A 12,822-nucleotide genomic window follows, 5' to 3' on the forward strand; every position below is an offset into this window, starting at 1 on the left:
GTAAAATGTTGCTTGATAAAGACATGCATTGTAAATAAATATGCATTGTTAAGGATGCGTGGTAATGGTATTGCGTGTTAATGCCCATGTTGTAAAGGCTGTTTCCCTGTTAACTGTGGCTTTGACATGTTGTGCCTGCAACAGATTAAATAACACAGCAGACCACAAAAACCTTTACTCCTAGGTAATCCCACTATGGCTAAACCCAGCAATATTACTTACCAGGATAAAAAGTCATATTCATATAATAATACACTAGATAGTGTTCTAATATTAAAATAGAAGGACTGAGTAAAACAGGTAAATAATTCTCATAAATGTTTCCTAGTTACATCACAAATGACAATTATATTATTATCATGGTGGTTTTGAAAATCAATATAAAAATGCAATTTTTGACCCTATCAGGAAGAGAGAAACATTTCAACTCCCGGGAAACGTATTCTCTTACTATCTAAACTACAAATTGTGAACATCCTGGATTCCTAGTAATATAAAATGTCCTTTGTCCTGTGCCTTCGGTATGCGACAAAACTGTTCAACCCTCACAATGGCAAACCTTTCAGTGCTCACATCTATTAGCCAGGATTTAATAAAAAAGGGAATTCATCTAATGCATTATTTTGCCTATATTTGTATATTTTCTTTTGCTAGTTCATAATCACCTCATTCATTTTAATATCTGCCATAATAGTTTTACTGATGCTTTGCATTAGATTGGCTAAAAAAAAAAACCACATAAATTAATGCTTCATATTTCTTGTATGTGCTCTATTGGGGAAAGGAAAAACAGGACTTACCTTAATCCCTGTTTCTGTTCCCCAAGAGATGGAGGGTGAGGAACTGGAGCCACTCTTAGACCCCCTGGTAAATAGTACAAAAACAACAGAAGAGTGGGGCCAGAAATAATGACAAACCGGCAGAACGAGTCACTCTTATTTGTAAAAAAGAACCCTCACTCACCAACCTAGTTGGTGACATGCTTCATCATTGGGTTCCCACCAGAGAGGCCGACTGCCTCTCTGGTGTGCTTCAACACCTGGTTACAGCGGAGCGGGTTTTTTGGGTAGTGACAGTGCAAAATGTGATAAGTTAGAATTGTCTTTACCAATCCAAAAATGTTTATTAGTGGAGTGGTAAGACAAGGTTAAAACGTGAGGTGGATGCTGGAACGGGTATATTGGCCAGTCACATCACAACATGGTAGGTGCAAATGGTCTACATGTTTCAGCCTCTTAAGTGCCAGTAGCGAGGCTTTCTTCAGGACCTTGTGCCACGGTGGTATGCACTTGCTAAGGTACACCCTGACCAGTGTCATTCAAATGACCGCACAACTTACGGTTACTGGACCACCTTCAGAATTCCTGAAAGCGTTGTTACTATGCTGCGTGAAATAAACTCACGCCATGGATCCTGGCGGGGGGCGGTGGCTTATAGTCACACGTACTCCAAAGCCAGACGCCCGTGTGGCACCTGGACGAACCCAGCACCAACATTCTCTGTGTAAGTTCAGTAGAGATTTGTGGGAGATCACCTATTCATATTCCTTACTCTGAAAGGTAAGTGAATTTACATGTGCTTCTTTTGGGTTACGGGAAGTATACAGGGTGTGGTCAAGATTGAGCTCTGACATGCAAAACCGGCACCAGAAAATAGAAATTGGCCAAAAGCATAACATTAAGGTCACCAAAACACTACCATCACAGGGATAGTATTGAGATACTACTGTCGCATTATTAGTAAATATCCAACTCGAGGCAAGGGGGAGTAGACAAAAAGAAATCTGATAAAAAGCTAATGGGAATTAAGGATATGTCAACCAATAAGATTTTTTCAGAACCCATTAAGATTTTTATGATTAGCAAGCCTTCTCTATCATTTATTTTCAATCCTTCCATTACAATAGATTCTGGTTAACAATTTAAAACCAAAGTTTTGATCCAAATGTATCAAGAATGTGAATCAAGGGCTGTAAAGCAGCTTGACCGACACTCATACTCTTACAAAATCTCACATGAAGATGAACCTTTCGTTAACCCAACTTTTTGCGGCAAAACAGTAAATGGAATATAATAACGGTGTCTGCAACATGTTATTGGTAATTTTGTATGTACAAAGATCACCCTAAGGACTGTGGAACCCTGGCACCCTAGCACACTTTGATGAGACCTGTATTCACTGAGTTTATACAAGCCTAACTTTACATTTGTAAAAAACAAAACTCAATTTCTTCCACACCAACACCTATCTCAAAATGAAACATAATGCCATTTGGTTCACACCATAATCAAGTCAGATTTAGAGGCAAGTTGTGTTTACCCTTAAATATCTAATTCATACTGCCAAGGGGAATATATTTGAATAGTCTTACTTTTTAATTTATAGGGTCATAAGACACAACCTTTTATATGTCTAATGGTTGTAGATAAGTAAGTTCCACTCGTCCATGGAAAAGGTATTAAAGGAAGTGGATAGCTGTTGAGAAAAAGGAGAGTATCATCACAATTGAGTAGTGGGTGCTCATGCATACACTCTTTAAAAATTCACTGTATTTGGCTGTCAAATGTCATCCAAAGAAACAAGAGCGATTATAAACACATTCAGTACACATGCCTGCTTTAGAAATTAAGATGCCACAAATACCTATTGATACATTTTCTAGATTGTTCTACAACTACAGAGAATGGTTTTCTAGACCTCTTAGCACTAAGGACGCAGTCAATGTCCAAGCCTGAGACAGCAACCAATTGGAATGCAACCACCCCACAACCCACTGAACAATATTTCAATGAGATGTATTCAGGTAATGATCAACCCCATACGCCATTACAGGTATAGTTAGTGGAACACCAAGTCTCCTTTCATTTAGGAATAGCACATTCAGAAACACTGGAAAATGAGGAAAGCATTTTAAAGATTTGTTTTAAAATTAAAAACCAAGTCAAGTGCACACAATGTTAATTGTAACAACAATTTAAATATTGGCAACGACATTTATAAAAAACATGAACAAGAGGAAATACTCTGTGATTGCTGTTATATGTTATACGAGAATTCTACCCCTATTTTGCTACTTCTAAGCACAAAGCTAATTTCAGCACAGCAGAAAATAAATCCTATTTTAAGTTTCAGAGATGGTTCACACTCACCTGCTTGAGCAACACAACTTTTGTTTGATATAATAGCTAGTCTTGTTGTGCTAGGTTAGCTAACTAATAAGCCCAGTCAGCAGAGAGGAGAAGGCTAAAGGGTTGATTTAGAACTTGGTGAAAAGGGTACTCCATTGTAATGGCAAGGGAGTACGTTCCCAGACAAACTGAATATCTGTCCACCTGATTTACAGATGGATGGACCTTAAGTATGTCAGAGACAGAAACTACATTGGCTCAGTCGCTGATATACTCTTCCAAAGGCCATTCGACCGCCCCCCCACCCCAATTTACGGTGATTGGTTGAGTGGACAGTTTTTACTCTCATTTACTGCTGTGAAAAACTTGGTGGTAACGGACAGTAAAAACCTGTAATGATTCCCCACAAAATGGAGAAAACTCCTAAGGTGTGAGGGTCACTATTTGTTTTTCTATTCCAAAAACAACATCCTGCTTAGGTTGTTCATTTTTTTGTAAAAAACAAAACATTTATAAAGTTTGATGAATGGTATGGTAAATTTGACAGTACCATCCATCAAACTTTTAAACATTGACATGAACAGCCGTAATGATGGGTCCTGCCAATGCTTACAATTGTTCACAGTTCTGGTGAACATCTCTAAATTTGGCAAGCGGAGGACCCTCGGTATGGTTGGAGTAAAGTACTCCACCATACCGGTGGTCTTGCCAAACTGGAAATCAGCCCTAAGTATTTCTCCAGTAGCCTTCAATTAGATTTGATAATATAATTCTGAAAGGCCTACCCTGCGGTCACTTTATGTGCAGGTATCTTGTCTAACCCTTCTCTCCTTGTGCATCGCTCTTAAAACATTATTTCAAAGTTATGGAAACTCTCAGAAGAAACAATTAGCAGAGAGTGGTGTGCTGTCCTTTCACTTATTTTCATACTGCAAGACTGGGTTCTCTTAACCAACAAGAATAAACCAGACACATATTTATCAACCTTCTGAAACTTGTCCGCAATCAATAGCAAATAATGCAAGACAGAACAGTCAGCACTTAAATTAAATATTGCAAGTATATTCAAGCAATACTTGACTATCAAATTGCAGAACATAATAACATAAACTAACTATGCTTTCTATTAATGACAAGTATTCATGTTTGATTGATTGACCCATGTAACTCAGGCAGGAGAACACCCAGTGGAGGTATAGCATAATATTAATTACACCATGTAATGGCAGTAGTGGTCCATGTTTGGCAGATGCTGAGGTGCTGGTGTGTAGACACATTAGATTGTCAATTAATATTGTATACTGGTAGCAATGATTAAGATAAAAATTATTGATGTTAAATCTGCGAAGCCATGTATAATATAACTTTACTGCTTTAACATCATTTAAGCACAATAGATAGAGGATAGGTTTTAGTGAAGTGTGTTCAATCCTTTCCTGAAGTCAAATTGGTTATCAGTTGAGCCAATGGTTCAACAGTCTCTGTTCGAAAGCATGCAGAGAGCTAATCGGATACTTACATGCCATGCCTTCCCTAGGGACCAGCCTGCCATTATCAATAGTTGAAAGCAATACAAAAAAGTTATTGAAATAGGAAAGAAAAATTTGCAGGACAAAGCCTGGATTAACATTCTACGAGTGGCCGATAATAAGGCCAGTAAATGCCCCTTTGCTTTAATGACAATACCTGTCCGAACATAGAAAACTTAATAAGGGCAGATGTTTGGGTGGATTATTTCTCTTCGGTTTTTGCCTCCAAAACTGAGCTAAATGCTGAAGAAGGTCCCTCCTATAACACAGTCAAACTAGATATTAACTTCAACTTGAGGAAGTCCAGAGAGCCCTAATCAAGTTTGTCCTGGGAAAGTTCCTGGCCCAGGCGGAGTCCCCATCGATGTATATAGGCATCAATCAGATTTATGGCATTCCTTCTCACCCGGGTTTGTAACAGTGAGAAAGGGATGTATCCCACCTTCTTGGTCCGAGTCCATAATAATACCTATATATAAAAAAGGCCCTAGACAGGAGCCAAAGGTTTTAGAGCTATCTTATTTTTGGATTCTTCAGCCAAATTACTGGTTAGAGTTTTATTGGAGAGATTAAAGTATTGGGCAGAGGCAAACAACATTCTTTCTGGTGCCCAATACGGTTTCCGAAGGAGACTGGGAACCATGGAACAACGTGTCAACTTACATCTTATAAGTACAAAAATACACTGAAGCTAGGTCAGATGCCCTGTACATGTGCTTCATGGACTTGACTAGTGTGTTCGACCTAGTGAACCACAATAAGCTTTGGAGATGTATGTCTGATTTGGCGGCCCGAATGATATCATCGCACAGCTCGCTCATATGTAAAGCAGGCTCACAGCAAAGGTATGATACGGCAAACGGGGAAGTAACCAACTTCTTTAGTATTCATAGGGGGGTAGGACAAGGTTGTGTTTTGGTACCATTTCTCTTTTCAATCTATATTAATCCCATAGATCAACAACTTCAGTCACTTGGCACTTACTCTCCAAAAGCAGCAGCCAGATCAGTACCCATCCTGCTATACGCAGACAATGCTGTCCTCTTAGCCCTAACCCCAGCAAGTCTGCAAATTCTCATTAATTCTTTTAGTGACTTCATGGAAGGCATTTAGCTTAAGATAAACCAGGGCAAGACCTTTACAATGTCATGCAGCACTAAAAAACGAAACCTTACTTTTTTTTATCTTAACAGCAGGAAAATAGCAAGCACACAGCACTCTAGTTCCCTGGCCCTTAGATTTACAAAAACAGGGGAGTGGGAAGAACATAGAGAATCCTGTGTGGCAAATATCACTAGAAATAACAAGGTTATCTTTAGATTCGCCACCAAGCTGGGATCTAAATGAATCCCACAAATGATAAAATTATACAATGCCAAAACAGTATCTGCCGCATCATACGGGGCTGGCATATGGGGCATGAGAGACAACAAAATCTTGCAAAAACAGGAAGACAAATTCCTGAAAAGACTTAGAGCAGTTCCCAAATCTATTTCATGCACCATTGTACATCTTGCAATAGGCCAAAGACCCATAGTGACGATTTTAGAATGGAAACCAATTTTACTTTGGCATTTTATATGGGTAAGAAATGAAGCCAAATTAATGCAGGTCATTGTCAGGGACTGCATGTCGCAAGAAACATGTGGATAAGATAAGATGGTTATCCCCAATTAGGAACACATTGCAAACCATCAGAGATAGTGACATGCATTTAAGAGAGTCTCCGGAAGAGATAGCACAGAATCCCCAAAAAATTCCGAAGCAACTGGTAGATGAACAAAGTGGGTTAGTCCTTACTACTGGGCAGGAGACACGACCAACAGTTGCATTTTACCTATCCTATGCTACACACCAAGGGTTTCAAAGATACCTTGGCGGGGTACATAACACATACCATAGATTTCTCCTCACCAGATTTAGTGCCTCCATTTTTCATCACCTGGTTGCTTTTCCCACAGGTACAAAGTGGGTACAAAAAGATACCAATTGCCCCTGTGATAAAGAGACAGCTCAATCAACTTTCCATGTAACTATTTTTGGTAAGTTTTATATTGGGGGTAGAAAAAAGTTCTTAAGGCCTCTTTTTCTAAGTGAATGTCTATTTACATATCAAAATGTGTACAAATACCTGATGGATTTGAATGATACTAAGACCTGTTTTATTACAATGTCTTTCTTGGGATATATAATTAAAACAAAATAAGCACTCAGTATTACTTAATAAATTGGAAACTCTACTGCCTATGATGTGACTTATAGGTATTACTTGCCCTGTTTTAAATGTATTGCCTCCTTATATGATTTATGCATTTATTTTTTAATGTGATGTATATTTATTTTATACATTTTTAACTGAATATGAATGACTAATACCTTCTGATATATTGTTATATCAAATGTTCTTTTTATGTGCTCTTATGGCCGGGTTCACATGTGCTGAATGAAGATCATTGACATGACTATCAGTTAAAAACAGATTTCTTTGTTCCAATTCTGCAAGCAACCACCTTGAATTTTCTTAAATAATCGGATTTCTTCTGTCAACCTTCATGAAATTAGAATTACATCATCAAGACTAGATAATGTCAGTCAATATCTGTGTCAGAGGTCAGTTACATTTTAAAAGGTCCATTTGGAAAGGCCATTTGGACTGGTTGATTTTTGATTCAATTGAAGTTTCTAGACTCTTTTAACTTCTCCCCGTCCCCTTTTTAGGCACAATCTTTCTGGTGAGGTTTAAACTAAATTTAATGAAATACTGATGTTTCTTTATACCTACAACTGAATTTAGGCTGCATCTCTTTGAGGCTCACACAGAAAAAGCTTCATACTGTGTAACTACAAGCAGGAGCTAATTCTGCTCTTTTAATGTGTCAGCCCAGCTCTTCTCAATGAATGTAGAGATGGCTCTACGATGCTCTACCTTATTTGGGAGTCTGCACATATCGACAAGTATTGACAGGCATTTACACTCTGTCTTAGAGGTGATCATCCTCAGCTGACAACCAGGTTTGTTAACTTTATTGAAGTTGCTGAGGAAAGGCTGAATGCAAATGCCACAAAATGGAAATATTAATAAATTATTATGGGCAAAAATATAATGCCAACCAAAGGCCCAGAAACGTATTATGGGGCGAGATTCTAGAGTTTAGTGAATATTATAGTATTAGCACTCAGCTGAGCCCGAGAGCCTGCCGCTTGAGGAATGTTGTGATATTGGATACTATAATATTCACTGCACCATAGAATATTGTCCCATAATGCTTTGCAGGGCCTTTGGGTGGGACTGTATTTTTTGCCCATAACTGTGCTTGTGGTGGTCCAAGGAGGATGGGACCACCACCAATCGTTCAGCATGATGTGCTCTTTGTGTTCAAGGCATCTGCTTGGTTCTCTCCCTTTGTTAGTGAGGACATCAAAATAATCACCTCTCTCATTGCTTGCTGTAATTTCACTTTTGTGAGATGATTAGATGCATTTTAGCATACAATAATAGAATTACTTGTCCTTTCAACAAGGGTATTTGGGGTTACTGTTTTAATTAATTGTGGTGAGACGAGATGGAGTTGCGGACAAAATTTTTGATCAATTTTGCAGAATTTTGTGTAGAAGTACTCTGCCAACTATGCCCACCCTTAATAAAAACCTTATAATATATGCCAACAGTGTGTATATATCACTCTAAAATAGGTCTTTGACTGCTTGAGGGAAGATATGCTTTGCAGATCCAGAGGGAGAATGGTTGGCTAATTATAGACTTCTGAGAGAAAATAGTGAGCATATGTTAGAACCTACGTTTACTAATTTGCATGTAAAAGCATTCCACAATATTGCACTTTTCAATCTGTTTCTTGATGGTACACATTTTCACTTCTGTTCTCGTGGTGCAGTCTGCCATCACCGCTTGGATGAGTGAAAACTCGCATCCTCAAAAACACGTAAGTATCCAGTGTACTGCTATTCCAGACTTCAGATTATCCGAATGCCATATGGTGTTTTTTAAGAGAATAACAAGAGTCTGCACAGTGAAAAAAAATGTTGGCTCCAGTCTGAAAATCCGTCTTCTTACAGCTCTTGTTTTTACTGTCCTATGAAGTTAATATCTGATACTATTCCTCTTGAATGCAGCTGCTTTGGGCTCAGTGAACATGTCCTTTTGACCTTCTACAAAAAAATGAACACAGAGTTTTTGAGGTAATAAATCGTAGCGTTGTGATTTGTTTGGGTACCAGAAAGCAATCCAATCCCGTGTGTAATTAAAGCTGAAACTGCAAATCTAACTTTTTTTGGCTTGTGGGCCACTGACATTCCATAAAAGCCCAGCTTGAAGCCAGAGGTTATTCTAATGGGCTAGTATGTATAAAAAGTTCGTTTTAAAAAAGATAAATGAATTTCATTCTAGTCAGTTTCAGAGGCATGTCTTTAAAATAGATTTATTTTTAAAACGTTGTTATGGCTCTTTAAACATGTCAATTGCATTTTAACAAACAAGAGACACTGTCATATTGTCTAAACAGGGAGAAATCGAAGATCAATTCAGATAACAATAAACTGTGAGGTAGGGTCTAGAAAACAGACAGGAGCAACCAGCCAATCTGATTACATTCCTATGTGTAAGCAAGTAATAATGTTTTGACACCTGGTTTGTCATTTGACAAAATCATGTAGGAGCCTTTAATTGTCTATCAACCTTAATAACCCAGAGAACATTTTTATCCAGGCAGATTGCATGACACACAAAAAGCATACCAATACTTGCCATCAAACACGAAGCATGTGATGGGCGCTATTCGTTATGACAATACTCCGTAAAGACTTTGCAAAATGCAGCTACCATGCTGTGATGAGACTATCAAGTGGCCTCCATCACACTGTCTTGCAAGGCATGAGCTGTTTTGTGAGCAAAGAGTATCTCATCTACTGAACACGGAAAGTGAAAATTACATGTAGGTGCCCCAGCACAAGATGCTACCGAGCGGTACCAAATTAAAGGGAATTCTCGACAGTTTTCTGTTCTAGAGGTGTCTGGGGGCCTAGAGAAAATGTACTTGTATTGGTCACCCAATAGCTGAAAAGTATTATCAATAAATAAGGGACACTACAATAATAGCATGGAATTTCACACGACAAACACAGTACATACTACCCCTGCTCAAAAATAGTAATAGAACAGATTTCCAAAACAAAAATTGTGGGTGCCTTGAAAATCATACAGGTTTACTGCAGAATAGTCCACAAACTTAACTACTGGTCAAGAATTGACAACACAGAGCAATAGATAGTGTTTGTGTTGTAAACGGGATGCATTTTCCACAAAATCCTCAACAACACAGAAAATGGAGTTGTAAATTGCCCAGTCACAACAACGTGCCATAGCAATAATCAGAAAGGAGCTTGTGGGCAGTTCATATGTTTATATGTATGCACAATTTATAAACTCTTAACCATAGATGTCAGCAGAATTCTTGTGTACCTACTGTCTCGTGTCTGAAGAACCCTGTTTCTGGGTTTGTTGTGGGTACACTGCCTACTTCATACTCGGTTTTGGACACTTATGATTACCATAGTGCCCTCTCATACATATTCGACTAATCTCAGAGTGCACATTTATTGCAGCCAAAGACTTTCAACAACTTGAAAATGCCCTGACACCTGACATTTTGGACCTGTTTGCAGTAATGCAAGCATGCACTACCGAAAAAGAGGGTAGGGTTGCCCTTGGGAACTTTTAGCCCATTGGTTAGGTAGCTCCCAGGAGGCACCCCAATCAATTAGCTAGTGCAAGACATAAATATGGCACCCTGGGGCACCCCAATCAGAACACTTTTTGGACCTGCAAAAGAGAACTGGTCATGTGAGGAGTCTTGAAGGACTGGGCCTGCTCCCCTTTCTACTCAGGACAATGAAATGGACTCCAAGGGTCAGTTGACTGACTTTCTGTGTGGTTATAGGCACCTCAACAAGTTGTAAGAGGCCTTTTCCATTGTGTGTGCAGGTGGATCTAGAACAGACATTCCTGGTGGCCTCTGCTGGAGTCAGTGCTGTCCTCAAGGTACTGCTCCTGTGGTCCTGGGGGACTTAGAAGTGACCGACGGGAGCTGCTCCAGAAACCCCGACAAGTTGGGACTTGGGGCTGATTTTGAGTTTGGCGGACGGAGTATGTTCTATCACCATGGCTAAGTACTTTTCTCCTGCCATGGTGAGGGTACTCTGCCTGCCAAATTCAGAGATGTCAGCCACCCAGAGAACATTTCTTACATTTCCAGGAACTGCCATTGCTGCAGTTCCTGCAAATGTATTGAGAATTTGATGGGCGGCTCTGTCACCATGACAGAATGGTATGTCAAAATGTCAAAACAAAATTGTTTTAAGAAACAAAAACGAAAAGCAGGATTTTGTTTTTGAAAGAAAAAGAAAACAATGAACCCCTTGCCATGTGAGTTTTCTGCCATGGTGTGAGGATCAGTAAAAGGTTTTTGCTTTCGCATACCACCAAGTTCGTATGGCAGTGAGTGAAATCAAAAACTAGCCATTCTAAAAAGGACTGGGGACACATAGCCAAATCTGTGATGGCCTTTACTCCATCAGACCGTCAGAGGTGTAAATAGGTGGAGGAGATGGAGTAGTCTCCGCCGTCTACATAAATGAGGTGGGAGGAACTTCGCTTTGGTGGAGAGGGTATTCCGTTGCCTTTGCGATTGAGTGACCTCCCCACCAAAGTCTAAACCAAGTCCAAAGTCAGAAGGGAACACCTTTGACTGCGACGACCATGGATGGTCTGTCTGACACATTCTCCATTGCAGGCAGCCTGAAATTGCACCTAGATCTCAGCCTAACATGACCATAGACTGTCAATGAGGCTTACAGCTTTTTGGTGCTATTTCTACTTAAATCTTACAAAATTAATTCCTCTGGTACCCCTTTTGGATTTTTGTCAGTTTGTTTACACAAATTTACTCTATTTTTCTAATTCAGTTCATGAATTTCTTGCTGGGTGTTTTGACTTTATTTCTGTTTTGGTATTGCATAAATTCTTTACACATTCCTCTAACTTAAACTTGTCTGCTCTTTGCCATGCTTAACGGGCGGGGGGTGAACTCAGGTTAATTTAAAAAAACTTCAAAGATTCACCCTGACATGAATTGTGATTATTCCGTGGGGTGGGCAGTCACTCACACCCAAATCATAATCCAATTTCTTACAGCGTGTATGTTGGGATCGTTGAGTGCATGTGTCAAGCAGCTTGTAACAGGGGTTTAAGAAAGCTGTATAAGGAGGAAGAGTGCTTAAGATAAGAGAGATTGAGTGTGTAGTTTGCAGACTTTATGCCATCTCGTTGAGGCGATTGATCTTTAGTTTGATGTCCAACAGTCTGTTTTGGTGAGAGGATAAGAGATGTGTGCTCTGGTCTGTAGCAAGTGCCTGTAATGAAGCATGAGATGAAGAATTGCACCCGTTTATGTGTATTATGCATATGGGTGGTCAACTCCTTCTTTGGAGGGTGAGTTTATAATGTGTTGGCTTGGTGTGTCTGGGCTAGACCAGGAGGTTTGGATGAGAGTGAGAGGCTGTTTTAAGAGAAGATGGAGAATGCCAGGATTCAGACTGTGCTATTGCAGTTGTACAGTTGATTGGATTATGATCCAGAGCACCTTCATCTATGATGGCATTATACTAGTTTCTAGTGTTATTCCCCAAGAGGACTGTTGCTGATGATGGAGGTATGGGGGAGAACATTGCAATGTTTCTAGCCATGGTAGAAGTGTTTAGGGTCTTCGGGCTATCAACCAGTGTGATGAAGATATGGAGGCTGACTTCTGATATATGCATCATGATCTTCCCATTTTCATACGGTTGATGTGTTGCTCATGTTTCCGTTTTTGATAACTGGACAGAGTAAACTAAAAACAAAAAGCAGAGAGTACTGGTCCAGAATGTGTGTAAGAAAGAGTAGGTATGTTTTAATGGATATCCCATTTGTGACTTTGGCATTTGTAAATAATTTGGGTTTCCAGATTGATCATCAAGGCTTAGTGCATTGAGGAAACACTCTGAGGACCAAAACTCACATTTAGGAGCAGTACACATCTAGGTGTGAAATCGCATTCAGACCACTGGTGCAGCATCAACAAAGTTTGGAAAAACAAATATGCCCCATTGCA

General features: G+C 39.4%; 1 protein-coding gene across 1 annotated transcript in view; it reads right to left on the reverse strand.

Annotated features, from left to right (window-relative positions):
* The window catches only part of PDGFD (platelet derived growth factor D), a 1,003,134-nt gene that overhangs the window by 948,583 nt on the left and 41,729 nt on the right, over positions 1-12,822 (reverse strand). The window lies entirely within an intron of this gene.

Source organism: Triturus cristatus, chromosome 8 (genome assembly GCF_964204655.1).
Source record: "Triturus cristatus chromosome 8, aTriCri1.1, whole genome shotgun sequence".
Classification (NCBI taxonomy): Eukaryota; Metazoa; Chordata; class Amphibia; order Caudata; family Salamandridae; genus Triturus; species Triturus cristatus.